Here is a 7,785-nt window from a genome sequence, read left to right as displayed (position 1 = left end):
AGAAGTCAATCTTATTGGTCTTAAGTGATACAAGAGTGTATAAGGGTGATTAACAAGTATTAGAAGTTAAATGAATCAAGGATGTTGTAACTCGTATATTTTCAGGTAAATCTAGCGGTTCTTAATACACTCAAGAGGTCATGTATTAAGGTATTTTAATCATATAATATCCGTATCATAAGTCTTGAAGTCAAACGAGTTATGAAACAAAAGTCGACAAAAGTTGTCTCAACTTAGGTTCATAATTTTACTTAAACATTAAGTCAAATGTTTATAATCTTTTCTCCTAATTTACAAGGAATTATGGGGTGATCTATCAACAAAATTAATGATCTATGAGTCTAGTTTCCAATGCATTAAACCGTTCATCGATACGACCTCGGAGTAGAGAGATATTCACATTTTCGCGAGACTGCGCCAAGCACCTCTCTATGGGGCCCACTAAGGCGGTTTAAGATATTTGGACCTATATAGGATGCCTCCAACCCGTTTTAAGTCATTTATTCTCACTATTTTCAGACCTTAGAACCCTAGGAACATCCTCTCAAGGTTCTCTCAAGATTCAAGACCCAAAAAAGGGCAAACAACACAAATCAAGTGTCGGGAATTCCGTGGCGCTAGTAAGTCTCTTGTTCTTCTTGTTGTTGCTCATTTTTGTGTCATTCCAGCTCGTGTGGGAGGTTGTTTTAAAGGGTTTATGTTCTGTAAATACTCCCTCATGTTCTTAATATCAATCCTAGGTGATTTCAAGCCTTCTAAAGTGATTCTAGTGCCGAAAAACACTAATTGATCGCTAGTTTCGCTTTTTTGTTGTTGTGGCAGCATTGGAGGGATATTTCATGGAAATTTAAGGTCAAATTGGAGTTGTTCTTTCTGTATAAAGGTAAGGAACCTCTTACTCTATATGTATTTAAGATTATCCAAGTTGCGGCTAAGCCATTGAAGCTAGAACTTGTGAAATATATATCGAAAGGCTTGGTAGTAATGTTATTGTTTTGTGGACTGTTTTGCGTTGCTGTTGGGCTGCGTATTTTACTACTGTTTTGTGGAGTTTTGGAGGAGGAATTGTGTGGAGAAATACCATATATATGTAGGGTTGTGTGATGATAGTTATTCGTAACATTTCCGGGTCATTTGACACGACTACGGTGGTCGTCGTATGTATGGAGTGATTAGGCTGTGCGTGGACTATTTTGGGAGGCTCAATATGTTTATTATTGATGTTGTTTGGGCTGTTTGGTGATTGTTTTGAATGGTGTGAAGTCATATATATAGGGGAGGTGCTGTCCGTTTCATCGTAAAATAGGTTGTGGTCGATACATAATAGTTATGACGCTTAAATGATAACGATAGTATCGTTTCTCTTATTGTAGACTAAGGAGTTTTGACAATTGCATAGCTTGAGATTGGGGCAGTATATACAAGGTATGTGAGGCTATCCCTTTCCTTCTTTTGCACGACTCCGATTGTACATAATGTAATGAACGAGCTTCCAAGATACTCTACTCTTAGAAGCTAGCAGTACTTACATTGTTTTCCCTCTTATGGAATGATTGATGTTAATGTTGCTTCTCTTATTCTTATGTTATCAATGTTGTTGGTACTTCCTGATTCTTATAAGGTTCATAGTGAAGAGTTAGTCCTAATAACGTGTACAGAGGATACCGACCTTACGTCACTCCGAAAGGTTTAGAATGTGATTCCATGAGTCGAGCATGCATTATATATATGTATCTATTTTACTCTACCGAGCCACGCTATAGTTGGCCGGGTACGACACCTATTGTGCAACCACTGATCAGTTGGGTTTTACCGAGCTCCACGTGGCCGGGTACGATTCTACCGAGCCTATTATGGCCGGGTACGATATGATGATGATGATGCCCACAGAGGCGAATGCTTTAAAGGTTTATGTATTTATACATATGTATCATGCATTTCATGTAAGTAGCCCTCAGAGGTACTAAGATGTTACAGGTTGTATATTCTCTATCCTTGCTTACATTACTGATCGTATTTATGGTTCCCTGCCTTACATATTCAGTACTTTATTCGTACTGACGTCCTTTTATTTGTGGACTCTGCATGTCGTGCTGTAGGTCCTAATAGACAGGCAGGTGCAGCTCCCCCACCCAGTAGGCTGTCCAGTTCAGCAGTTATTGGCGAGATCCCTTCTCCGGACTTGCCTTGGTCTTGGTATGCATTTTTGTTATAGACATTATGGGTATGTCGGGGCCCTGTTCCGGCTATGTTGCAGCACTTATGTTCCTTTAGAGGCTCATAGACAGGTGTCGACTCATGTATAGTTTGGTATGCCTTGTCGGCTAGTTTTTGTTGTATAGTCTTTCATAGTAGCGTGGTAGCTCATACCTTATACGTAGTTTCTTGATTGTCTGGTCATCCCCTGCTATGTATGTTCATGCCGTCATATTTTATTGTTGGTTGTCCATGATCCAGGTCTACCATTTATATTGATCTCGTCAGCCCTAAAAGATAATAATGAAGGTTAGATGAAATGTACGTTGGTGCTCGGCAAGTGTGGTCGGGTGCTAGTCATGGCCCTCCAGTTTGGGTCGTGACAAACTTGGTATCAGAGCAAGTCTGTCCTAGGGGTTGTCTATGAGCCGTGTCTAGTAGATTCTTGATTATGGATGTGTAGCGCGCCACATTTATAATCAGGAGGCTACATGACATCTAGGGTTGTTACCTTCTTCCTGAATCTAGATCGTGCGTAGAGTTGAGTCGTAAGTGTTCGTCTCTAATATTCACCTTGTTTTTTTCAGTGATGCCTTCGACTAGGAAGCAAACGATTAGTAGACGGCTTGATACAGCAGCGGGAGAGGGTACCCGTCAGGTGCCCCAAGCTAGAGCAGGCCAAAGTGAGGCTCAGAGTGAGATGCCGTCTCATACCTCATCTACCCCGTCTCCTCCAGAGGATATTAGGAGGCACCCAACACCTCCAGTTCCTCCGTCTGGCACTATAGACCAGGATATGCGGAGTGCTTTGCAGTTATTGACTAGCTTGGTAGCTGCTCAGGCTCAGAGGCAGAATACAGGTGCTGCTGAGAAACCAGTTAGTACAAGAGTTCGTGATTTTATTAATTTAGACCCTCCAGTGTTTACCGGATCAGACCCCAAGGAGGACCCACAGACTTTTATTGACCAGGTTCATCGTACACTTCGGGTTATGCATGTTAGTGATACAGAGGCAGTAGAGTTGGCTTCTTATCGGCTACGGGATTTAGCGGTTCTCTGGTATGATAGTTGGGAGAGATCCAGGGGTCCGAACCCTCCTCCAGCTGTGTGGAAGGAATTTTCTGAGGCCTTTCTTCGTCACTACTTGCCAGTTGAGATACGACGAGCTAGAGCTGATAAGTTCTTGAACCTTAGACAAGGTAATATGAGTGTGCGAGAGTACAGTATGCAGTTTGATTCTTTGGCAAGGTATGCTCCCCATATGGTGGCCGAGATGAGTGATAGGGTGCATATGTTCATGAATGGGTTGGGACCACATCTGATAAATGAGTGTACGACAACCTCCTTGGTGGAGGGCATGGATATTTCCCGTATTCAAGCTTATGCCCAGACCCTAGAGGATCGTAAGCGCCAGCAGAGGGCAGTTAGGGAGCAGGATAGAGGCCAGCATAAGAGGGCGAGATTTGCAGGGTATTCTGATGACTTCAGAGGCCGCATCAGGCCACAGTTTTCGAGGAGTTCGGCGCCACCTGTAGCTAGTGCTCCTCCACAGTTTCAGAGGCCTCGATATGATCGATCCTATTCTGGTCCAGGTCAGAGTTCGCGGGCATCTGGCTCGCAACATCACAGGGATACTAGTCAGATGAGACCCCCAACACCACATTGTGATCAGTGCGGCAAGGCCCACTTTGGACTGTGTCGTCGAGGTTCTGATGCATGCTATTCGTGCGGGCAGCCTGGCCATATGATGCGGGATTGTCCTAATAGAGGAGGTGATGGTATGGCTCAGCCGACTGGATCTGTGTCTGGTTCTTCCTCATCAGTTCGACCTCCAGCACGGGGTTTTCAGCAGTCGACAGGTCGTGGTAGGGGTAGAGGTGCAGTGCCGAGTTCGAGTGGTGCTCAAAATCGAACCTATGCTCTAGTAGGTCGACAGGATCTCGAGTCGTCTCCAGATGTTGTTACAGGTATTATATCTGTGTTTTCTTATGATGTATATGCGCTGATTGATCCGGGATCTACATTATCATATGTTACACCCTTTGTGGCTAATAAGTTTGGCATTGAACCTGAATTGATAAGTAAACCCCTTGCGGTATCTACTCCGATAGGAGATTCTGTGATTGCTAGAAGGGTATATAGAGGTTGCACTGTGATGATTTGTAGTCGTCAAACCTCGACAAATTTATTTGAGTTAGAAATGGTTGACTTTGATGTGATAATGTGAATGGACTGGTTGGCCTCATGCTATGCAAATGTTGACTGCCGTACGAAGATGGTTAGGTTCCAATTTCCGGGTGAACCCGTCATTGAATGGAAAGGGAACATTGCTACACCGAAAGGTAGGTTTATTTCCTATCTTAAGGCTAGGAAATTGATCTCAAAAGGTTACATTTATCATCTCGTTCACGTTAGGGATGCGGAGGCGAAGCCGCCTACTCTACAATCAATCCCCGTGGTCAACAAATTTCTAGATGTTTTCCCAGATGAACTCCCAAGCCTTCCTCCTGAAAGGGAGATTGAGTTTAGCATTGATGTGTTGCCTAACACTCAACCGATCTCTATTCCTCCATACAGAATGGCCCCGACAGAGTTGCGAGAGTTGAAGGTGCAGTTGAAGGACTTGCTGGATAAGGGCTTTATTAGGCCTAGCACTTCACCTTGGGGTGCACCAGTCCTATTCGTGCGGAAGAAAGACGGGTCGTTACGGATGTGTATCGACTATCGACAGTTGAATAAGTCTACTATAAAGAACAAGTATCCACTTCCAAGAATTGATGACCTGTTTGACCAACTCCAGGGTGCCAAGTATTTCTCCAAGATTGATTTACGTTCAGGGTATCATCAGGTGAGGGTTAAGGAGAAGGATATTCCAAAGACGGCCTTCCGGACAAGATACGGGCACTTTGAGTTCTTGGTGATGTCGTTCGGGCTAACAAATTCCCCAGCAGCTTTAATGGATCTCATGAATACTATATTTAGGCCCTATCTTGATGTGTTCATGATTGTATTCATTGATGACATTCTAGTATATTCTCGTTCGGAGGCGGAACATGCGGGCCACTTGCGGATAGTATTACAGACGCTTCAGGATCATAAGTTATATGCTAAGCTCTCCAAATGTGAATTTTGGCTGAACTCAGTAGCGGTCCTTGGCCATGTGATATCTGACGAGGGTATTAGTGTCGACACTCAGAAGATCGATGCAGTAAAGAATTGGCCGAGACCTACAACACCATCAGAAGTCCGTAGCTTCCTAGGGCTAGCAGGATATTATAGGCGGTTTGTGGAAGGGTTTTCCTCTATATCATCACCATTGACTAAGTTAACACAGAAAGCTACCAAGTTCCAGTGGTCTGACACTTGTGAACGTAGTTTTCAGGAGCTGAAGAATCGATTGACATCCGCACCAGTGCTCACTCTTCCTGAAGGAACAGAAGGTTATGTGGTATATTGTGATGCCTCAGGTATAGGTTTGGGGTGCGTATTGATGCAGCGTGGGAAGGTGATTGCTTATGCATCAAGACAATTGAAGAAGCATGAAAAGAATTATCCAACCCATGATTTGGAATTGGCTGCAGTAATATATGCTTTGAAGATATGGCGGCACTACTTATACGGCGTCCATGTTGACATCTACACAGATCACAAGAGTTTACAATACATCTTCAAGCAGAAAGAGTTGAATTTGAGGCAGCGTAGGTGGCTTGAATTATTGAAAGACTACGACGTCGAGATATTGTATCATCCCGGTAAAGCCAATGTTGTGGCAGACGCTCTCAGCCGTAAATCAATGGGAAGCTTAGTACATATTGAGGCAGGTAGATGGGGGTTGACTAAAGAGCTTCATCAGCTAGCCAATATGAGAATCAGATTGTTAGACTCTGATGACGGAGGTGTTACTGTACAGAATACATCAGAATCATCTTTGGTAGCCGAGGTAAAAGCACGGCAATATGAAGATCCTATCTTAGTACGATTAAGAGAGAGCATTCAGCAGTGTAAAAGTATGGCTTTTGAGATCGGAAGAGATGGGGCACTGAGATACCAGGGCCGATTATGTGTGCCTAATGTGGCAGGGTTGCGAGAGAAGATTATGAATGAGATTCATCAATCCCGATATTCCATCCATCCCGGCTCGACAAAGATGTATCATGATGTCAAGGAGCAGTATTGGTGGGATAACATGAAGAAGTCTATTGCAGAATTTGTAGCCCAGTGTCCCAATTGTCAACAAGTAAAGATAGAACATCAGAAACCCGGTGGATTGCTTCAGAATATAGAGATTCCGACCTGGAAATAGGAGGTGATTAATATGGACTTCATTATTGGATTACCTCGCTCTTATCATAAGTTTGACTCCATCTGGGTGATAATTGATCGACTTACAAAATGTGTCCATTTTCTACCAGTTAAGACAACTTACACGGCTAAAGATTATGCGAAGTTATATATCAAGGAGATTGTTAGGCTTCATGGTGTACCGGTATCTATTATATCAGACTGAGGAGCTCAATTTACAGCTAACTTTTGGAGGTCTTTTCCGAAGGGTTTAGGCACACAAGTGAATCTCAACACTGCATTTCATCCGTAGACTGACGGACAGGCTAAACGTACCATTCAGACACTGGAAGATATGCTACGAGCATGTGTTCTAGATTTTAAGGGAAATTGGGATGACCATCTTCCACTCATAGAATTTGCCTACAATAATAGCTACCATTCCAGTATTAAAATGGCGCCATACGAGGAACTATACGGGAGAAGATGTAGATCACTAGTTGGATGGTTCGAAGTCGGTGAAATAGAATTATATGGGCCAGATTTGATTCACCAAGCTATTGAGAAGGTGAAAGTGATACAGGAGCGATTGAGTACGGCACAAAGCAGGCAAAATCTTATTCCGATGTCCGACGTCGTGATCTGGAGTTTGAGGTTGGTGATTGGGTTTTCCTGAGGATCTCACCAATGAAGGGTATTATGCATTTTGGGAAGAAAGGTAAGCTGAGTCCAAGGTATATCGGGCCATATAAAATTCTTCGACGGATTGGACAGGTTGCTTATGAGTTAGAATTGCCATCCGAATTGGAATTTGTCCACCCGGTATTCCATGTATCTATGTTGAGGAAATGTATTGGAGACCCTTCTCGAGTCATCCCTATCAAATATGTACAAGTTAAAGAGGACCTATCATATGAAGAAGTGCCAGCGGCGATATTAGATCGACAAGTCCACAAGCTGAGAACAAAAGATGTAGCTTCCGTCAAAGTATTGTGGAGGAACAAAAATATGGAAGAAATGACATTGGAAGCAGAAGAGGAGATGAAGTCTAAATACCCTTACCTATTCCAGAATGAAGATAACAAGGATGCTGGTGGAAGACAGGATACATTGGAAGGTGAAACGGCTCTATGAGGTAAGCAATAATTTGAGAATACTCCTCCTTAATACAAAATGGTGATATGTAGATAATGTAAATATGCATAATGCTTTGTGTAGCCTTGTGAAGCCATATGTTGGGCTTAATTGCTTGCAAGTTTTGCTAGTGACCATTTTATAGGGGAAAATTGATCGGAAATTTCCATTGGA

Source organism: Nicotiana sylvestris, chromosome 3, assembly GCF_000393655.2.
Source record: "Nicotiana sylvestris chromosome 3, ASM39365v2, whole genome shotgun sequence".
NCBI lineage: Eukaryota > Viridiplantae > Streptophyta > Magnoliopsida > Solanales > Solanaceae > Nicotiana > Nicotiana sylvestris.
Note: the sequence above shows the minus strand (reverse complement) of the source record.